At 43.0% G+C, this 22,780-nt stretch overlaps 1 long non-coding RNA gene across 2 annotated transcripts in view; it reads left to right on the top strand.

Moving 5' to 3' along the window:
* LOC130610529 (uncharacterized) overlaps window positions 1-22,780 on the top strand; it is a 168,709-nt gene that overhangs the window by 36,158 nt on the left and 109,771 nt on the right. The window contains exons 4-5 of one of the 2 annotated variants that reach the window (XR_008975065.1): window positions 9,376-9,499; window positions 10,624-10,752. This is a non-coding gene — a long non-coding RNA (uncharacterized LOC130610529). The remainder of the gene's footprint in view (window positions 1-9,375; window positions 9,500-10,623; window positions 10,753-22,780) is intronic. The other variant, XR_008975066.1, reaches the window with a different exon arrangement.

Consider the following 22,780-nt stretch of genomic DNA (forward strand, 5'->3'; position numbering starts at 1 on the left):
GCCTCTTGCCTGTGCCATTCCGTGGTTTCAGGGGGTTCTGTGTGTGTCTTTCAGCATTTTACAATGAAGATCCCTTTCAATCAGGGCTTTTCTGAAAGTAATTTGGCAAAGTTTAGCTACGTGCTTCTGGCCTGAGAGCTCAGGTTCTGAGCGCGCGTGCTTAGCCCTGTCTGTCATCAGCAACCACTTTAACCTGAGGTGAAGATACAGGCTCTGAAATCCCCCCAGGCTATATTTGTTAAAGCAAGATGGTGAAAGGTGAGGGAGGCAGATTACAATGCGTGGAATGAAACCCAAAGGAATAAATGCACCTTCAGCTTCTACTGTGCTTTTATGAGACCTGGAGAGTAGATTTCATGATTACCTGCTCAGCAATACATGCTGATGTGCTGGCCTTTACTTCAGTCACTGGAAGGTTAACCAGAATTACCTGGCCAGGAGGAATCTCTTTAAGGGAGCACAGCAGGACTCAGAGAAGCAACCCTGGGAGTTGGACTAGACAATCTTTAGAGGTCCCTTCCAACTCAAACCATTCTATGAACTCCCTATGCAATCATATCTATCTCTGAGAATACTCCTGCATCATCTGTTTGGTGATACCCATGTAGTTACGAGCATTAACTATGCCAGAACCCTGCGCTGGCTGGAAAGGAAAGGTTTGGGGGGTCATGGAGCACAAGCTTGGGGTAAGAGCTGAGCTAGTCCAGTCCCTGCAGTCATAGGTCACTGTGTCCTCTCATCTTCCCTGTGATTTATATACAACCATTTTAAAGCACAGTAACATTGTTGTGTGGTTTCTGCTTCTCCCATCCCGTTGGAAGGTTGTGCCAGAATCTTTCTGCACCTTTTTCTTATTTCCAGCAGAAGTTCATTAATGGCTGGCTTATATCCACTGCTTGTTGTGCAAATGTTTTCCTTCGGATTATATGGCTCTTCTTCCTGCTGTTTGCCCTTGGGATTTATCTACAGAGAGCTTTGTGTACCCCTTTTCAACCTCACTTCTGTTGTATCTTAAAAGGTGCGTCTTCACTGTGCCTGAGGGAGCAGTGCAGGAACTTCCGAGCTACTGATTCCAGGTGACATGCAATGGGCTTTGTGTGGGCTTTGCAGCCAGGTCCAAAAAGCTGTTCATGTAATAGTGCTTCATAGCCTGGGTTTGCATCCAAATGGATTCAAGTGTGTCCCCAGCCACTTCAGACACAGCCAGCTTTAGTGAATGGAAGATCATAGTATCATAGAATCCTAGACTGGTTTGGGTTGAAGTGACCTTAAAGCTCATTCAGCTCCCACCCCCTGCCACAGGCAGGGACACCTTCCACTGGAGCAGCTTGCTCCAAGCCCCTGCGTCCAACCTGGCCTTAAACACTGCAGGGATGGGGCAGCCACAGCTTCCCTGGGCACCCTGTGCCAGCGCCTCAGCACCCTCACAGGGAAGAGCTTCTGCCTAAGAGCTCATCTCAGTCTCCCCTCTGGCAGGTTAAAGCCATTCCCCTTGTCCTGTCCCAACAGGCCCTTGTCCAAAGCCCCTCTCCATGTTTCTTGTAGCCCCTTTAGGCACTGGAAGCTGCTCTAAAGTCTTCCTGGATCCTTCTCTTCTCCAGGCTGAACCAGCCTAGCTCTCTCAGCCTGTCAGTGTTGAAGATATCTGTTGAAGTTGTATCCTAAACCTCCTCCTGCCATATTACCTGTTTGATTTGGCTGGGATATCTCAAAGCTTTGAAGCAAACAATCCCTGACCCCCTGCTGCCTTTCTGAGACTTGTAGGCTGTTCAGTGACTTGAAGCAGTCATATAAGATCATACTGAAATTGCTCATTCAGCTCTTAGACTGCAGCAAACTAGCAACTACTTGGTGTGATGTAAAACATGGAAGTTATTAAAGTGAAATAACTTATCTTTGCCTTCTGAAATTTACTAACCATATGGGAAGTTTCCAGGAATAACTCCTACATATCAATTTAGAGCTTGCCAGGAAGGCTGTGTCAGAAATGTATAGGACAGTGCAGCAGTTACCCTGTCACATGGAAAGATTTTCCTTGTGTCCTTTACAAGCACTTGACACTGAGAACAATGCGCTCACAGCAACAATTACATGTTAATGCAGGTTAATAGCAGTTCATGTGTCTGAGTCTTGAAATGCTTAGCTCTCCTTTTCTGGGTTGCTTGACAGCTTTATTACTCCAAATACTGGGAGAAGCCAGTTCAATATGCTGAGCACTATCAAAAGAGTTCTCTTTATGGTCTTAAGAGGGCTTATCTGTAATTCCTGGCTGCACAATCTTTGAAAACTATAATGTTACAGACAGGGATTTTTTTTTTTCTATTTTTTTAACACATGGTTTACTTTTAAATAAAGGCGTTCTGAGACAGAGCAGGGTTACTGTTAACTCTTTTTTCCCCCTTTAGCTCTCTTAGGAAAACTGCAGATTTGACACAGTTGCTTTGTTTTGTCAGTCTGTGGCAATTCAGTTGAATTATTCAATTTGAAAAGGATCTACATCAGTTATCAGCTAGGGAAGAACTAAAGGCATCACAGAGACTTCAGTGCTCCCTTTGGAGGGCTGAGGGAGAACTCAAGAAGTTCTACTGTCAGTCTCTCTGCCAAGCTGCTTGGAGCAACCTGCTCTAGCGGAAGGTGTCCCTGCCCATGGCAGGGGGTTTGGAACTGGATGAGTTTTAAGGTCCCTTCCAATGTGACCACACACCTCAGTGCTCCACGGGAATGCACATTTGAATTACCATTTTGAGAGCAAACTGTCTGCGGCCTTGCTGACAATCAAAGGGATGCCTAATGCAGCATCAAGCTGCAAATGATGAGTCAGGCTGCATCTGTGAGCAATAAAGCACCCTCCCCTGGTCCATAGGAGTTGTCAAGAATTCCCAGTAGCAAAGAGGAGGAAAGTCTGGCATGCCATGTCTGGCTTTGATCTGGCCTCAGCTATAGGAAGGACTGGACATAGGTGTTATTTGTCTAATGCTTTTGCCTTCATCTGCAAAGCTTGAAACCTGAGTTTGAAAATGATGCTGTCACTACAAAAAGTGTTCACGTGTTGCAGAGGGGATTTTTGATCTCTGATTTCTTTTGTAACTTCCCCTTATTTTTTTTTTCCTTTGAGAAATTAAAGTTCTCTTCTTTTCACTTGAATCTCTCTTTTTTTCCCATCCCTCTTTTTGCCCTCTCCAGTTTTACGCCTCAATCTGCAGCACGTATGAGTAGTGCACAGTGCAGCCCTGTGCCATGTGTCCCCCACCGCAGGGTCCTGCCACTGCTGCTCAGCAGGTCGTGGTGGGGATCATGGAATGAGTCACATCAACAGGTCATGCTGAGACATTTCTCCATCCCAGCAGTGTTTTCACTCACAAGACAACTTGCAACTGCTAGAGGGTTCAATCCATGTTAGATGTAACAACTCGCTGTATGCACACAGCTTTTTAAAATGTAAGTTTTATATTTGCCCTTGCTGCAATATTAGAACTGCTCATCCCTATTCTATGGCCACAGCTATATCTGTATCAAAGCATAGTTATTTTCTATATGTTATCAATTACCTGCTGCACTATTCTGCTCTTGAGCTGTATCACGAATCTGGGCATTGGTGTTTTATGCTTTTACAGCTCTGCTCAAATTTCAGCCCTGGAAGAAGAACAAAGAGTGTATATTATGTGTAACTGCAAAAATATCTAAGTAGAATAGGAAAACCATTTAATTGAATACTGATACAACTGGGATGTATAAAGAGGCTATAGCTTTAAATGTATTTATAGGTAACCAAGTGTTTGTTAACAGGCATTGGAAATGTTTGGACATTGCTGTGGGCAACTTGGTTCTTGGCTATCAGGAAAAAGGTGACTTGAAAGTTCTGAAAACCTTCAAATTCTTCGGGCTGAGCTCCTGGTAACTGAAACATCTGAAACCAAGCAGGTTCTGTAAAAATGTAGGGTTTGGGTTTGCAAAATGGCTGTGCTGATCTCAGAGGGGCTGCTCCAAAGCACGGGATAAAAGGAGAAATGAAAGGCTGCAAAACTGACTGTACATTTTTACACTTAATCTAGTTTCAGGGAGTATTTTAGGGTTTTGTAGTGTCAGTGGGGAAAACCACATTTCTGCTTTACACAAAGTACAGATGGAGCCCAGGTCATAGAGAGAAAGAGGAACTGCTTGAGCCAGGGATTATATAGAAACTTGTAGTGAATTTCTGTTCACACACAGTTAAACCCCTCTGAAAGGCAGTGAGTGGCTCCCACTGGGAGCTTCCTGCTATGGAGAGGGGGCAGTGGGAGGAAGGTGGTGGGGAGAACATAGTGTTCTCCTACTGCTTTGTTTCTCTAGACCAAAAAAGTGCAACATGACCTTAAGTATATGAGCTGGGCAGTTTCTACTTCTTTTGCAAATTACAGAACTGAAAGTATCAAACCCTGTGTGTATTCATCTCCTTTTAGATTTGTGACTTGAAGAGCTCTTTACAGAGAGGTGCTGAGTGCGTTGCCTCTCTCCAAACCCAGGGTCTGCGTGGGTCTCAGCTGTATTCCAAATCCATCATAGCCTTAGAATACATGTAAATCTGTTAATAAGAACCCTCTGAACTTCTTGTTTTCTTCCTCTTCCAAAAGCACAGGCATCAGTACTGAGATCAGGCTGCAGCCAAGGAAATAGGGTCTTTCTATACCATGAGCAAGCCATGCTTTTGTGATATGAAGTTCCCAGAAATGGTAGCAGACGTCAAAATTTGAAACCTCTGGTCATTTTCATCTTATTTATGCTCTTCTGTTAACAAATGCCTTGTTTGATTACTTTTAAATGTTGTGTTTCTGGAACGAAAATAGAATACTGGCTTTTAACTCTGGCTTTTAATTCTCTCTGCCTTATTATTTCAGCTTATGAGAAGGCTGAGAGAGGGTTTTTTGTACAAAGACTGGATTGTTTTAAGATCATTGTAAAGCCAAATGTTTAAATACTGACCTTTTTAACTTACTTCCAGTGCTCTGCAGTAATTGGAAGAAAGCTTGAATCTTTTTCTAGGACTTCTTAAAAGCCCTTAGTTGATGGAAAAGTTTTATGTCAAAATCTTGGCTAGCTATTAGAACAGTCTACAAGACCCTGGTGGAAACCTCTTGTGTTCTGGGATTTCTCTGACTTGTGATATTGCTTTTTAGCTAGACTGACTTTTGTGATAATGAAATGAAAAAGAGAGCTGTAGACATTGTACTTGCCATGAAGCCATGCAGAAGGGGAGTTCAGGATTGGGATGTATTTTGGTTAACAGCTGTTTTACAGGGCTAATGCAAAGGATATGAGGAAGGGGAATAGATGTCAAGCATTTGTATAGAATAGTCTGAAAAGTGCCTCAGAACTGAATATTTATCTGAATTTGGGGAAAATATTAATCTCCACCTGAAGTTCCTGGCTGCATTTTCTTTAAACACAGGAGGTTCTGTCCATGCTTTGCAGCTGAGCAATTGTAATGATGTTGCTTAAGCAGAACCCCTTAATCTGGCACCAGAATTCTCTCTTGACGAACAAGGAATGAATTAGAAGTAACAGCAGATGGGGTAAGACTGGTAATCTTTTTGTGTACTGAAAACAGCTAGAAACCTTTGCAAAAACTCATCCAAACTCATTTTAATTGGTATTAAAAATGTTTATCACTAATTCACTGATAATTGGTGTCTAAATCTGGCAGCTCACGGGGCAGAGCTGCAGCTTCTTAGATCAGAAATATGTTCTGTTTTCTCTCCAGCTGGTTTCCTGTAAAGCACTGAATTATTCTAGCTTTTATGGGTCATTGTTAAAAATGGCAGGAAGGGTCATTGTTAAAAATGTTTTCAGAACTTTGATAACCAGTTTATCAACTGATTCACATGTTTAATCAGTTAATAGGTTTTCCTTTTCAGTGCATGGGAATTTCTTTGTTTATCTTAACTGAGTAACTGTTTCTTAACTGTTTCTCCAGTAGAAAGCACTGTAGTTGACTGATAATCTTTTCAAATATGTGGAGTTTGCTCTTGTGAGGCAAGTTCTATGGCCAGATCCTGCACTTTTACTCCAAATAAGTCTGTATTCATAGAGAATAGTCCACTGGGATAAAGTGCAAGGGTTTGCATATGAATGGAACCCCCAGATGGTTCTGTATTCTGGGGGTACAGAGCATGGAGCTGCAGTTATTAGGCAGCTTATGATAAGACTTTTAAAGGCATTTGGGTATTTAAAGAAGAAAGACCAGGTCCTTTTATGAATTTGACTGAGGAGTTGAGTGGTTCCTCCAATACCTGATCAAGAATTTCTTAACATGGTACTTTGTCACTGAAAACGCAAATGTCAAAAGGTGCACGTTTAGCATGAAACACCTTGAAGAACTGAGATCCTCTGCCTCTCCGGTGACCTGTTCTAGGGCTGCCCCACCTTTCTTCTGAAAATGTTCTTCCTAATCTCCAAGCTGAACTTGCCAAGACACCATTTTTGATACTGCCCCTGTTCTGTCATCTGTGTCAAGTGAGAAGTTTGGCTCTGTTGCCATTATAATTTCACTTCAAGTAAGGGGATTCAGTGTAGGCTACTTCCTTGCAGGCTGCTATTAGTAAATCAGCATCTCTTCATCAGACCAATGAAGCCAGGGCCATGCTTCAGATAAAGCCCACTTTGCCTTACTTGCTGAAAGCTCACTGTTGGCTCATATTCAGCTTGAAAATAGGGTTTTTTTTCTGCCATTCCCATTGTAATAAGGCCGGTCTGCTCCTGTGTTTATAAACAAGCCTTAGGCCAAGCGGAACTGTAAACTTGTTTTTTGGTTTTTTGGAAATAAACTCCATGATGTTTGCTTTCTATGTAAGAAGCCACTTGGCATGGAAGATACACAATGATAAAGCTGCAAAATTTGAGTTTACATAACATTTATCTGCCTTGAAATTGCAGTTGCTTACAGAGCCCTGCCACACTCAGCTGGGTTCGTAAGAGGACCATATCCAGACAATCACAGCAGCTTCTGGGACCTGGCATTGTATGTGCATATGTGAGAAAGAGTTAGCAGCTTGGTTTCTGTGGTCTGATTTCTTTCTAGATTTGTTCATTCCAGTTGCTGCATGAAGGAAATGTGTTTCGATGAATGTAAATCATAGGGAAAAATGCAGGTTATGCTGGAAACATGGACATGGGAGATTTATTGGTATCCTTGGACTGAGGAAGGCACAGACAGTGGGTTAAGCCACCTCCAAAACTTGTGTTGAGTCAGCCACTGTTTCATATGGAGAATGAATTCACTGTTTTATTTGGTAAATCAAAACTTCCTGAGGCTTGAGCAGGTTCTAGACTTGGAGAAGCATCGCTGTGTATCCACTATGGGGTATTTAACTGTGGATGCTGGAAAACAACAATGCCAGTTTTGCTTATGATGTTTGAATACTTACCTCTTTTAAAACATCTTTTATCCCCAAATATGCTTATTTTAAAAATGCTGCTGTGAAATACGGTAAAAATGAATGGAGTGTGGTGATTGGAAGCTGAGGGGGGCTTTGTTGTCAGTTTTCTGTTCTGTTCTGTTGAAAACCTGCTCTTTGTTGGAAAGTCAGAAGCAAATAAGATCTTCCAATTTGTTGAAGCTTTCTGAAACTTAAACTCGATTCATTAGGTACAGCATAAGTGCAGAGTGTAGGCAGTTATTAGGATTTCAACAGCAAATACTGCAGCCCATGAAACATCAGACTTATTTCCTTCTTGTTTAAAACATCGCACTGCGCTTTGTCCCAGTTAAACGTGCTCTTGAGCTTTTATGTCAAAGTGAATCATGATCTAATGCTCACCAGATTAAATCTAAACGTTGCAGTATTTCCTTTCTAATTTTGGCTCTTCCCACTATGATAATATTATTTGTCTAGTCAGTTATGTGCAAGTGTGAATGAGAAGATGTAATTTTTTATGGGGATGCAAACACCCATGGAATTATCGCCCAAGGAAACCACGCTCCGCTTGCCTTCGCTTGATAATTAGGTAAAACGCATAATAAGATCCATGTCTGTGAGGCTAGCGTGGCCCAAAAGACTTCCATTTGTGTGAATTTCTGGTACAAATGTTAAAGATCCCGGCTACTTAATCGGTTGCTAAGCGACACGCCAAGAGCATTGGGGTTAATGGCCACTGGGCCTAGAGCAGCCTGCTCAGCCGAGCGGGTGCTGAGGGGAAGGGACAGGCAGGGCTGACACCGGCGGCCACCTGCGCTGTGGGTTATTAGAACATTGCATGTCAAAGCTGTGGTGGAGGGGGAGCAAACAGGCCCAATTACCGGGGCTGAAAGCCCCTCTCCAGCCGGCCGTCACTAACACGCCAGATAAAATTTGACATCTCCCCCCCTTCCCCCTGCTCCAAACCCCAATTAATTTAAATGGTTTTACTGAGGGACCGCGGCACTGCTGAAAAGGCAGAGGACTTTGCTTGGGTAATCAGCTTAAATACCGTTTCCTGCCCTCGCTGCTCCAAACTTCCCATTTGGGAGACATAAATACTGGTTTAATTTTAAAATCTTTTTTAGCTCCAATTTCCTCCAGTTTTTTCTGATGTGCCTTCTCCAAGACGCCGTTTCAAAGCGCCAGGATGGTAAAGCCTGTAAACTGGATGCAGGCTGGAACTTCTAAGTTCAATGTTGATTGCCTTTATTGGAAGGAAGGGGTAATGAGGGGTTTCACATGGAAAAGGCACATCTTCTCTGACAGTCAGAAACTGGTGATAATTAGGAAGAAACTCACAGCTTCTTTTATTTTATACTACTTAAGCATTCTTGCCTAAGTCAGTGTTTTGCATCTCCTGCTGCAGCAGCAGATCAGTGATTTTTTGAAGTTAAAATAAGGTAACAGCTCTATGCGTGCATTTATAAACATATTTATATAGTATTTTATAATTTGTAGTATATAAGACCTGCCGACATCTGTGTCAGTTGTATAATAAGCTTTGAAATGGCAGTACTACAAGACCATGTATAGATAGAAGTTGTTTCAGAAGCATCTTCAAATTCAGTATGAATACATAGTTTGGCTTCTGCCAGGACTTAATTCTTCTCTGCTGTTACTCAAGGGAATTTCCATCAAGTGGAAGAGTGCTTTGCGGGGTCAGGGTCTTCACTCAGGTGAAAGGCTTGAGTGTGTTTAATTTTAGGAGGGTGAGTAATCTGTGGAAACATTCCTGTGCTTCAAATTAGCCGTGCACAGAATCTTATTCCTGTATTCACCAAGAGCTTTTTGTCCATCACACTCCCCTTCTTAAACCGATGGGGGAATTCTGTCTTCCAGCAGGACAGCTTGGGGTCAAAGAAATATCCCGCTCTTGAGAGTGTTTGTTTCTTTTAAATGACAGTATTTCTCTAACTTCACATTCTCTCCTTTTCTTAACAAGCAGTAGCACTTGGCCTAGAAGACAAGCTGCCTTCCAGCCACAATCCCTCACCATAGCTGATGCAGCGGTGACCTCCACAGATGGCAGCCAGCAGCAGAACCACAGTGGGACCTGCAGCGATACAGTGAGTCCATCTTCCTTTTCCTACCTGTCGTGCCATTCTCAGAAATTCCTGCCCAACCACTTTAGGGATCTATCTGAAACTCTCACATGTTTTTAGACTAGAGGCTGTAAGTGACACTACGCAGGTTTCTGGAGACAGGTACGTGTTACGCGTTAGGAGAGGTTCATCTGCTCCTTAAAGCCCAAGTTAGGAACTGTGTGGCTGTTCTGGGCTTTCAATGCTTACATGAGGTGTACGTGTCCACCTGCACACAGTGTGTGTTTGACAGTCTGTGTTCAGAACCTAACTGAAATCTCCTAAGAAATGTTCAGAAGCTACTCTGATGTTAAGGAAAATTGGTCTGCAGAAAAATCCAGTCTTTTATCCCACCATTGTAATGGATCAATCTTTGTTTCACAAGGAAGGGGCTGGGTGGTGGTGCTATTAATCGTGTTAGTTGATTGGAAATGGCATTGGGTTCCACATCCAGAGTTTTCCCCGGTGCTTTGTAATCAAGCAGCTGGACTCAGCTCAGCTCCTGCAGGGGCACTAAAATAAATTGACAGACATTTGCAAATCTGTTGCAAACATCCCTTCCAAAGCTAAGCTTAGGTAGCTAAATGCAGTCAAGCCTTCTTAATCATTAACAACCTAACAGTCATGCTTAAAGTGTGATTTTCTCCGGGGAGAAAGATACTGCATTCATGTCCTGTCAGAAGCACAAGTATTCACTTCCACCCATCCCAACCAGAAATGGGTAATAACTTTTCCTGACTAGATTTAATGGGAAAGACAGACTCTGTTCCCAGGTGTTTGATAATTGAGCAATTGCTTGTTTTTAACGTTTTATTGATGTCAGTTTACGCATTTGCTAACATTTCTTGTTTTAAATGCTATCATCCGTGCTGCTATTTCTCCAGCGCTGTTTTTCTAGCGTTGTTCAATGATGAATCATGAGCATTATATATGTGTAATGCTTTATATATACACACATATATATTTATATAAAAATCTGGGTGGTGGCAGGGAGAGACTTATTCGGTCTGCTCCATCTTTTGTTTTGATCTAGTTGCTATAGAAATACTAAGATCAATTTTGACAGAATAAAACTCTACAAATTACATTGTCGGATGACCTCATTACAGAGGGCTGGCACTTTGGATTGCAACATGACTGAAAGGAAAAGCGTGAAGGCTACAGGAATTTCTGCTCTATGGAAAAATGTTATTTTTGGAGTCTTCGGGAAGGCGTGCATATACACCCCTGGTTCCCTGGTGAGTGACTGGTCCCTGAGACCAGCAGAACTTTCATCTTAATTTTTGGTTGGGGTAGGTGACATCATATTTGGCTATCCATTTACTTTAAGCTGCAACTGGCATCTCCCTGACAAAGGCCTCCATGTTTTTCCTGTCAAACACTTAGGTAACTGATTTCTTACAGCAAGACTGATGGAATGAGTCATTTTTATTTCCTGTTTTGGTGTCACCTAATACCTGTGTGCCTTTGTATTGGTAATACTGACACTGGTTTTGTGATATTTTCCTTCCCTGATTGAGTAGAAAGTACCGCACTGTGCCTTACAGTCTCAAAACTGGCTAACAGAAACAACTGCCCTTTAGTTCCTTAGCAGTGAAGGGCATGCTTTTAGAACAAGGAGCTTTGAGGTGTAGTCTGACTTGCAATAGGAGGTCTCTGTGCTCTGTGGAGACAACCCTGAAATCTCAAGTTGCTGTGGGTTTCTTTTTCATGCTGGTGTCACTTAGACATGTCTACATGCAGATATGGGCCTTGCTTGGAAAAGATTTGCGGTTTGAGTCAGGAAAATGTCCTGCGTCTTGCTCCAACTACTTTAGTAGAACTTTATTGCTGTGTTAGTAAAAGACATGTTTAGTACCAGGTTTTATTTAAGAAACCATTTATACATTGTCATTATTTGTATACAGGGACACAATCTGTGTGATTTGGCAAACGGTTGAGTCACTCTGTTTTTCTTCTAGTCAAGAATATTACTCTTGCTATATCTAATCTCGAGTTGTAAATTGCAGCAGAGGTACAAATCCAAAACAAACATTTTGAAGAATTTGAATGGAGTAGAGCCCCAATTTCCATTTCAGTACTCTCTCTGTTGTCCAATTTGTTAAACTCAAGTGGTCCCATGTGTGAGTAGCATGACTGCCAGAAGTGCTCTCCAGCCATCTGCTTTTTTGGTAAGTCTTTGATTATTGCTTTGTCCATTTTTCTATCCAAAATTAGAACTGGCAACTCAATTGGTTGATTAATATTGTATTTTTAATAATTTAACATTTCCAGCTTATGGCTAGGGAATGGCAGCAAGGTAATAAAAAGCACAAGAAATAAACTTTCCTACTGGCTTTCAACTGCATTATGGTGGGGCTTTTTTACCCCCTTGTTTCAGCCTTTGAAGAGTAGCAAGAGAATTGAATAGGAGAAGTTTTACTGTTTGTGGGTAATGTCAAACTGGAAGGAAGAGACATAGCAGCCTGCATTAATTTGATGAGCTGTCTTGGAAATGTGAAGAACTGCCAGGCACTGATAGAGGCATTCGCAGTAGAGCTGAACTTAGAAGCTAGCACAGCACTTGAATCTGAACCAAACTGTACAGTAGAGGAACAAAAGTTAATGAACCTGAAAGAGGTTCAGAAACCTGTGGGAGAGACTCTGATCTGTGTCCTGCAACTGGATGGGGCATGTGATCTGATTGTCTCACTGAAACTTAACTAGAGGTTCTGGGATTCTTCACTGAGAAGGGCTGAAGCCTGGTCCTGTGCTGGTATCCAGAGGCACATGAGGGAGTCAGGGCAGGAGTGGATGCTGTGAGGTGTGATGGTACACTGAAGTGCACCAGCCTCTGGCTGGCTGTTCCTACTGCTTCAGGTCATCAGAAGGAACTACTAGATCTTTCAGAGGCTGTGGTTCATTTGGGCTGACTTGCAGAGTTTAATACTTTGGTGATGAAGGGAAAGTTGGCTTCAAAGGAGGCAGCCTAGAGGACTCCTGAATTTCAGCCAATCCCCTCACACAACCTCTCAATCCATACGTTCATCCTCGTAATTTTGCTTACCGTGTTGACAGAGGGAAAACATTTCCTTCAGACCATAAAGGGCTCTGGAAACTCAACTCCCTTTGCATATCAACAGTTACCCTCTGATTGTGTAGGAGACCTTGGTTTTCATCAGAAAGAAAATCAGAAGTTCACAGAACTGGTGGTTTCAGGGGTGCTGTCGAGGGTGGGCTGCTCTGGCCTGGTGTATCTGGCTGGTCTGCATCTCTTGACTTGCAGGCTGTTAATGGCCAGTAGTGCTCAGAGTTGTCAGGATGGAGAAAAGGCAGGCACTGATTCCAAATACACAAATGCTCAATACATGAAAATATTTTTGTTTTAAATTATAATAAAGGAGGGAGGAGGGAAGAGGAAAAGGGAGTGATTTAGCAAGTGGGGATATGGTGGGAGCCAGCCAGGCTGGGGCTTGCTAATATCTGCACTAGGCTGTTGAAAAATGTTCTAAATCCATCAGAAGGTCCTGAGAGCTCAGCTCTGCCCAGTCTGAGTTAGTGGTGACAGGATTGGGCCTTCTATTACTTTTTATGTGCTGTTATAAATTACTTTCCCATATTTCCAAAGCCATTAATGAATCTTTTAAAAGCACATTGTGAAATCATTGTATGTGTTACTTCAACTACTTATCCATATGTACAATAGGTGAATATGGTACATGGGCTTTTTAGTTTTGTTTTGCTTTTGCAAAAACAAAGGGCAAACTACAAATCTTTCCTCCTTTCCCCACTTTGATTTTTCCAGGTAAAATGATGGCAGATGTACTCAGCTCAGTTCCATAGAACACATTGCTTACTGGCAGGATGAATTTAGCTCTCTGCGCTTTTACTGTAAACTTGGTTTTGTTTTTTGGATGTACTTCTAATTTCCTTTAAACCATTTATGAACAGGTTAGAAACACTGTTTCATGCTGTCTGACTCTATTTATAATCAGAGCTCTTGATATGGGTTCTTTAGGAATCTGTCAAGTAGGAACAAGCTGTATGGTAAACAAGCATCTCCAAACTCTTCCTGCTGCAGAAATACACATTGTTTTGTTATTCCTTAGAGCATTCTGCCTTTACCTAGTGTTACAGTCAGGGATTTAACTGGTAATTGTTATTTCCAGGAAGAATGTTTGGTTTTAATCCTCTAGGGTACAAAAAGAAGTCATTTTTGCAACAGCATTCATGTTCCATTAAAAATATCATTAGAAAATTGTGGGAGCTGGGGTTTTGGTGACAGAGCCAGAAGGCTGCTGGCTGCTTTGCCTCCTCACTTCAGTGACATTGCAAAGCCAAGACAGTGATTCACTGTCACTGGACGTGATGACCTCCAGAGGTCCCTTTACACCTAAATTACTTTATGATCCCATGAAAAGGGAAGGTTCCCTGTGCTTTCCAATGGGCTCTGCCACTGAAGTGATCCACTCTGCCTCTGCATTTGCTGGTGATGATAATGCTTCTTTCTGTAGCTGTAAGAATACAAGAGAGGATTTTTCTAAACCATTGCCGATGAGCTTGACCGTCCTCCAGTGGCTAAAAATGAAAAATGACCCACAGCGTTGGGAAGATGACAACTTGATCAATACTGAAAACAGCCCCATGATGCCCTGTCTTTCCAGAGGTGGAATGGCTCTTGTAATGTAAGGTGGTAGGATAACCCTGAGAGGTTTTTGCTGCATGGCTGGTAAGAAAGGGCAGGTAGAGACATAATGAAAACCATGACTTTTCAGTGTGGAGGGACAGACCTTGGGAGGATTTGTCTGTGCAAGCTACACACCTTTAGCTCAGGTTGCGAATTACTTTTCATTTTGGTGAGCAGTTGCTCACATGAGCACTCAATTCCAGTGGGATCTGTCATGACCTCCTTACCAGTAAAACTTCATTGCTCACTGTGTAGTGTGAATGTTTTCTGCTTTGGTTTTGAGTATGGCAGCTTGCAAAATAGGCTTCTCTTGTAAGGGAGGAGTAGAGTTTACTTTCACAGATGTTCTACAGAAATTCTGGTTTCTAATACTTTCTGCTTGTATATAACAATTCTGAAATTAAATCTGAATCAGGAGGCCCCTAACGTCTTTTCTGATGTCTGTTTTCTGGATTCTAGCTTTGTCTATTGAGAGGAAAGGTGGATTTCGGGCAGGCAGTTGCCTGTTCCCTTTGCATTCTGATGCCAGATCTCTACCTCAGGAAAACTGCAGTTACTACTTGTATGTCAGTTGGTAGAAAACAATTTGGGCTTCAGGAGGATGAGAGCTGTAGAAAGAAAGAAGCAAGACATCATTGATAAGCTTATTTCTGTGAACACTGACAAACTTTGTCATTCACTTTGCAAGAGAAATACATTGGGTTAAAGGTTTAAAATGTGCAGCTAATAGTTGACTGAGAGCAAGGGACGGTGATGGTGTTTAAGACCTTTATGTTTTTATTATCTCTGTTTGCTTTGGGCCCATAAGCAACAGATATCTTTAAAAAATGATTAAAAAAGAATTAATATCTTCATTTATACATTAGCTCCTTGGACAGAAAGATGGAAAGTTCCTGAATACTGTTGTAACATAACCTTGTGACAACACTGCAGTGTAGGCTGGTGTCGCCAAAGCAATGGTCTCCGTGAAAGCGTAGCAACGAACATGTTTTTAATGCTTTCTTCTTTCTAAATGTAAAATTCAGGCACCCACTTTTTTACTGTTATGTTGGCGATACCCTTTTCATGAACTGTCCTGGCTCTTCTGCTTCCACCTGTTCAAATAAATGGCATTTATTAAAAAACCTCAGTAACAATACCACCAAACCCATGTTGTTGTAGGGCAGAAGTCCACTCCTTCAACCGCATGAGCCCGTCAGTGAATTTCTGACACCAAGTTATGTTATTTAATGAGTGCTATTAGGTAGTTCTGTCACTTAATAGGATTGAGGGTTGGAAATGCCATGTAATATCACTTCACTGGGGAAAAAATCAACAAACAGCGCTCACTGAAAACCTCACGTCCCCTTTGATGTCGGTACGACCTGCTGTCACTTCAGAAAGGAACCCGCCGCGGCTGTTTCCACAGGGCTGCAGCTGCCATTTCAGGACAGGCAACAGTTATTCTTGGCAATTCTACATCGGGGGCACCCCAAGAACAAATATTCTCCCACCATCTGATTGAGAGTGAAGAAATATGGAAGAGTCATGGCAAAGGCCCTTTGCAGGCTTTTGTCCATGAGACATCATCTAGTTCAAGGGAGCAGGGATATAGATCTATGCATTGGAAAAATGCTGATGGTCGTTATTTTCATGTGCTGTTGTTCATAGTCAGGTTTTCAAGGCCAGGCTGGATGTGATTCTGAGCAACCTCATCTAGAAGATGTCCCTGCTATTTGCAGGGTGGTTGGACCAGGTGATCTTTGAAGGTCCCTTCCAACACAGACTGTTCTGTGATTGCCTAAATCCATGGGCAAGTTCAGGGCTATGTTATGTGCCATACAATTAGTGAGAGTCAGGTTATGTCCTGAAGAATTGATGCTGATAGAGCCCTAGGGAGAAGTTAAGTCCTCTACGTAACGTCATGAAATAATACCAACAACAATGCTCAAAAGGTGAATTAGGCTGAAATATCCTTATTTCTCCCCTTACAACTGTTTCCCAAAGCCTGTGGTAGATTCTGGCAATGAAATGGGACCAGAGTGTGGCTGGTCTTCATGCTGTGAACCAGCAGATAGCCAGCACATGTTGAGTAATGGGGGATACGCTCTGCTCAGCAGATGCATTCAAAAGCCGTTTTAAAGCTGTATGGGAGATATTTCTCAGATACAATGAAAGTAGAAATACAATGAAGCAGTCAGTGGAATAGATGCAGTTTGTGGTGGTGGGTCCAGAAGGTGGTCACAAAGCAAGTGAGGAAGCTGCTATAAGGTCACTTCATCCTGAAATCAGTGTCTGCAGTCACCAAAGGGGTATCCTATCCCACTCTTTTCTAGCCCTGGATGTTTGTTCTGCTGCCTCCCTCCCTTCCAACATTAGCCTTCAGGACAATGACCTGGATCAGAAATGTGATCCAGCTAAAAATGAGCTGAATTATTAAAAAAGAAAGAAAGAAAGGAAGAATCACCACCTTGGGCTGAGGCCAGGATGGAGTGCCTCTGCAGCTTGTAGGAGTAACAGGCAGGACCAAACTGTTAAAATCTGCCCAGCAAGGTCTGTGAGGGAGCCATGCTAAGAAATGAGCCACAGAAAGTTCAAAAGCCAACTTCTTCCCTACAAGAACCTGCTCTCTGCGCTGGTAACTGCCAGGAGGAATGTCTGAGGACCGCATGTGCTGCCATCGCTGGTGCAGTTTCTTCTCTGTGAGCTCCCTGCTTCAGTGCATTAGCATTTTTTTCCATGGGCACAGACTAGGAGAGACAGGTTTCTTCACATTCTGTATCTGCATGAGAACAGCCTTCAGGAAGAACGCCGAGACACCACAGACTTCATATGTAACAGCTTCGGTGTGGGAACTGTGATCAAGTACTCTTTAAGGTTCTGGCTGACTTCCCGGTTTTCTGATGTTGCAGTTCTTGGGATGTCCTTGCGCAGAAGTGGAGGCGGTTTATAGCTGGTGTGTTGGGAAACAGCATTTGTGTAAGTGGGGTTTCCTAGATAACTGGGAAACTTGGAGTCCTCTGGGTCTTTTGGGTGGAAACAGTTTAGATACACGATTTGTCAGCCTTTTGAAGCAACAAGGCAACGCTCCCACCACTTGTATCCTAAGTAGGAAGCACTTATATTTTGGAAGACTTTTGTGTCATATATTCTGTATGAAAGAAACAAAGAAATTAATCTGAACCTCCATCTCCTCCCAAACAGCCCTGACCAAGTGTATTAACAGACTGCTTTTGATTGTAAAAGATACAAGACTGATCTTTTTAGTTGTGCTCTGAGAGTGAGAGGTTCAGGCTGCTAGAAATGCAGTGCTGCTTCCAGGTGCCAACGTGGGGTATTGATGGTAGTGAGAGACCTCGAGTGGAGAACTTTTCCTAAGTCCAGAGCTGTTAGTGTGAGTCTCCTGGCTCCATTCCAGTCAGCCTGCGTGATATTTCCTCTGGAGTTTCAATCGGATTAGATATTCATCTTCTCTTCCTGTTCCAAACCGTTGTTTAGTGTTGATGTGTCCTCTTAAACCGTTGCCAAGTTCCAGCACAGTGGTGGTGAAGCCAGTTCTACATTTACATGGGGATTTTTAAGCTATTGGAGAAGTTTAACCCTTTGTCTCCACTGAAATCAGTGGCACGTATGCACCTAAATTCCTGCTTTCCAGACTGCACTGCACCCTTCACCTTTCTCCATCATTGGCTGACCTTTACACTGAAATAGCTGTTCCAGCTCTTCTTTTGGCTCCCTTTTGAAGGGAGCATAACTTGAGCATGATGACTGGCACACGTGAATGAGTGCAGAGTGCTGTGGAGAAACAGCATTTGAAGATAAGTGAGGAAAAGAATGTGCCTGACCAGGGTTGGACCAGAGGTCTGTCTGGTCCAGTAGTTTGTGTCTGAAAGGAGCTGAAGACAGGCACAGACTTGCTGCTTCTGCAATGTACATAAATTCTCTGTTCTCAGACACAGTCTATGGCAAACACTCTGAATATTTAGCAAATCCTGGATATCGTTCAGATATTCTTGGGAAGGTCAATTCTACCAGCTAGGCTGGGGCTCTGCAAGCCAAACAGCCTTTATGCTGATACAGCCAGGAAGAGGTCAGGCATGTGGTCCAGCCAGCCAAAGGCCTTTCTTACAGGCAGTCTTCGTGACTGCCAGGGGGTATTTCACTGAGACTTTGTGCCCCTCTGAACGGGTTAGGGAGAAATGTAGGAAGTGCTGAGAGAGGCAAAAACCTAAATCCTGATTAACAAAACTTAATAACAAATGGCATAATTATAGAATATATAATATGTTATTTCGCATATATGCTTTTGATACATCACCATATACATGATTGGGTATATAATAATTCATTAAAAACCTGGAGCATTTGGGCAGGAGTTAATTTTTCTCCGGGAAAGTCAGTAGCAAAAACAAGTTTTATAAATGGCTATTGTTTTCTAAAAGGACCAGATTTCTGGTGCTGTTTCGTTGCTTTTCTTTTGAAATCCTTGGAGATACAATATATACATACACCACACTTGGTTATCCACATAGATTTCATTTATTTGTGTTTGTCTGCTTAGTGCAAACTCATTACTTGCCACTAAAGTCCTCTGTTGACACAAAAAGACACTGGGGAAATATAAGGTTTTTTACAATGAAGTCTTGTATTCATATAAAATGTTTCTCATTGGTAAAGCTAAATAAAGAACCCAGGAACATGAGCATGCAAAAGTTCACACCTTCTTCTCTGGTACATGTGCCATAGCACAGGGGACCATATAGCCACATAATGAGGAAATTAATACATTTTAAACATCCAATGACAGGACCAATGGCTCAATGGCTTTGAAGAACTTCTAAAACTCATTGTCTGAGAGTGTGAGGATGACGATCTCTAATAGGCTGTGAAATGAATGAACCTTTAGGACAATGTAGCTTGTTCCTTTTGGTTCAAGCCTTTGAGTTGTTGAAAGGGCTCTGCTGATTTAAGAGTCAAAGTGGAATTCAAACTTTAAATTTGGCAAAGGACCCGTATCTACAAAAGCATTTTGCAATTAAACCCCCCTGAAAGCGCAAACAAATATGCAAACCCTTCCCCCAGATCCTCAGCCCTTTGCATGGATGATGTGGCAGCTTTTGCTGTAGTTGTTATCTGACATTTGAATTCCAAATAGGACTGCAGCTTTCTGTTACTGCTGTTGGAAAGCACCAGTGTGGATGTATTCTGTAGGGAAAGAAAAAGAAATCTGTGCTGATGGACCTCTGGTGTCAGTGTGTAAAATGCTGGTTGAGGATAAAGCTGCTTTACTGTACTGCCTTTATTCCTGGCCTCTGAAGGACTAGACTCTTCCACATGTCTAGGCAGGATTTCCCATGTTGATCTGTTGCCTCTTGTCCTTTCACTAAGCACCTCTGAGAACCATCTGGTTCTCAACCTTCTCAACCTCTCAGGCAGGCAGAGTGCACTGTGGTGTCACCTCGTCCTTCTCCTCCTCAAGATGAACAAGTCCTCAGGCTGAGAAGGAACTTCTCCTTTTCAGCCCCAGCCATCTTAGTCTCCCTCTCTAGACTCTTTCCAGTTTGTTGATGTGCAAATATATCCATATCGTATGTTGGAGGGCCCAAATCTGACCAGTGTTGGAGTTTCAGCCTCATGAATGCTGAGCATGGGGAATAATAGCAATTCTTCCTGCATGTTATCACCCTCTCAATGTCTATGTGCTTTTGAGCTGCAGATTGAACTGCTCCTTTAAAGTCACATGCATGGGGTAAGTCAGGGGACTTCTGTGTACACAGAGAGCTCAGGGTCATGATGGCTTGTGGGGAGCTCCTTAACCTTGGTGGGAGTTAAGTAACCACACCAGGGTGCGAGCAGCCCTGTTGCAGGCAAAACTGGGCTGCTTTGAGTGTTCATACTTGGAGGCTGTGAATGAGACCTGAATATAATGCCATTCACAAGGAAGTCCTGTCTCAGAGGATTTGTCTGTTGGACTATTGTCACTTGTACATGAGCTGTTATTAGCCTCAAGATACAGCATTAATTCAGCTGCTGCTGCTCAAAAGCTTTGAATCACTCAGGAGAATTAAAAACTAGAAAAGATTGGTCTTTTCCTCCCTCTTCTTCTCCCTTGAGCCTGTGGCTGATAGTTTAAATGACTCTTCTTATCCTTAAACATCCTTTTCCAACTCTCCTCAAATCCAGGATAAACGCTGAACTTTCACCATCATTTGAGAAATGGCCCATTAAGACAGAATTTAGATTCTGGCAGCAAACAAACATTGTTTCAGTTCAAATCCCTATTCTGAATGTGACCCAGGTATTCCAATAGAAGTACTGGTGGGCTTCACCAGGAGTATGTGGTGACCCATGTCCAGGGTCGCAGCCACTTCCCCCTGACTAAGGCAGTGAGCTGGATTAGGAAGATCTGCATGTAACATAGTGCACACACTGTTCTGGAGCTGAGCATGCCACTCGATGCAGAATTTACAGAGAAGAAAGGCTCTGCATGCCAAACTTACATAAATTCCACTGGTTTCCTATAGACTAAGCCTCATATTCACTAGGTGTGATTACCTCATGCTCACCTCTGCACCTGGGGAGTATATAAGGCCAACAAACAGAGAGGCTGAGCCAGATGAAAACTTCCTGGCTCCTGAAATCACTTTGCTTATTCAGTGAAGCAGTGTGTGAGTGGTGCACAAGTTCAGGGTGGGGGCACAGTGGGGATCTGGATGTCTGTAGTTCCTGTGCCGGTCAGCCTCTGTAGCACTGACCAAGGTGAGGGCTGCCTGCTGAAATGGACCAAGCTGTTCTGCGCCTTCTGAGTGAAGGGGCAAGAGCTGTTGCGTGTGTCCCAGCTCCTCTGGGACAAACACATGGAGCAGAAACCTCCTGTTTTGCTGACATGACCCATTATACACTGCTGAGGTGGTGCACAAGCTCCATTTCCTGCTCACATCTCCATCTGCACATGGCAAGTCCCATTAACAGGACGAGACCAGACATGAGGTTTTCTTCCTTCACTGTCCTGAGTGCTTAAAATCAAACACATGAGTAGTCTTCATATGGATCAGAAAGATGATCTGTAATAAGAACCACTATGTTTTCAGTTAGTTTCTGCTCCATTTTTCAAGGTGTTTTGAGCTGATGGATGCCAGAGATAGGAGGAAGTCAGGTCAGGCTACAGAGCTTGCTGTCTTTAGAGGAAGTGCTGCAGGGCTGTCTCTGGAAGCAGCAAAATACCCTTCCTGTGAAGTGTATCCATAGGGCCCTAAATCTGGGTGGCATGTGTCCCCAGAGCCTTGCAGCTTGCCCAGCCATTCTCTGCTGGTAACTGGAGAATGTGTGGTCTGTTCACACTCATGACACCCATTCTCTAACTCTCTGCATGTTTGCACGTTGGTTTCCCAAGGAAAAGTTGTTTTTCATGGCCTTATTTGTTTGTCTATGGATCTGCCTCCCTCCCTTTTAAATGATGAAACTGAGAATTTCACTCTCTCCCAGTTCAGCGATACAAAGAAGCTGCACTGATGTGGGAGATGCCATAAATGTTTTGGCTATGATGTGGTCGCACACCTTGCTAGCCACCGGAGAATCCACGTGTGTGTGAGGCATTGTAATGTCTTGACCACAGGCTGTGTCATAAAGCAAAATCCAGCCAAGTTTCCTTAATTCCAGTGTTCAGGAGCTGCTGGGTTCACTTTCACCAGTCTGCCTTCTCAGTTATTGCTCCTAAACGCTCCTGCCCCACCCTCTTCTCTGCCTTTTCAATCCTTCCTGGAAATGTATCTAAGTCATTAATTAAATCACTTAATGGGAGCATGGAGATAGTTACAGGATGTAAGGAGTGATCCTATTCCTGTGACCGTTGTCCTGGCTTCCCCGGTCCCCACCCACCTCTTTCATTTTTGCTCCTCCAGCCTGTTGTATCATGTCTCCATGGAACATTACCATTTCAAGGCAAAGACTGTGCCATTGTTTTCAGAGAACCACCCAGGATAGCTAGGGGAGCTCAAGTAATAATAACTATTATTAACAGTGTGGTAGAGGGTGGAATTTGGCTGCTGGATCCTTTCTGTGTGGAGGGCCTTTATGCTGAGATACGTTGCTATGCTTCAGCATGTATTTGCCCTTGGAAAACAAGTGAGCAGATGGACTTATCCTCAGTTTGTAATGCTCCTGAAAATATTTTTGAGTCAAGGAAGCTTGAAAATCTCATTTGAAATGAACTCCTTGTATCTCTGTGGCAGGATCTGCATTAGGATCTGTACTAGGGAGCTCAAGCCATGGTCTGGATGAGCAGCAGCATCCTGACCCAAGAACTGCAAAGTGATGGTCATTCAGAACAAGTGTATTTTCTTGCTCATGAACTGCTTGAGGATTGAGAGAGACAGCGGGTTGACACACAGAGGTGTGTGTGTTGATGTACTGCCACAATGCTTCTCAAGCATTGCCCACCCTGGCCAGCCAGAATCTTTTTACGTAACTGACTGAATTAGCCCTATCGAGCTGGTGATTGCACAATGAACTCAATATCCAGGCTTTCTTCTAGCAGAATGAAGCTGTTTACCTGAACTTGGTTAATAACTTGTCTTTAGTCACCTGCCAAACACTTGACTTGCTTTATGTTGTGACTTGAT

This window comes from Pezoporus wallicus, unplaced genomic scaffold (genome assembly GCF_028554395.1).
Source record: "Pezoporus wallicus isolate ANWC-B61680 ecotype Strahan unplaced genomic scaffold, APGP_CSIRO_Pwel_v1 contig_14831, whole genome shotgun sequence".
NCBI classification, from domain to species: domain Eukaryota; kingdom Metazoa; phylum Chordata; class Aves; order Psittaciformes; family Psittacidae; genus Pezoporus; species Pezoporus wallicus.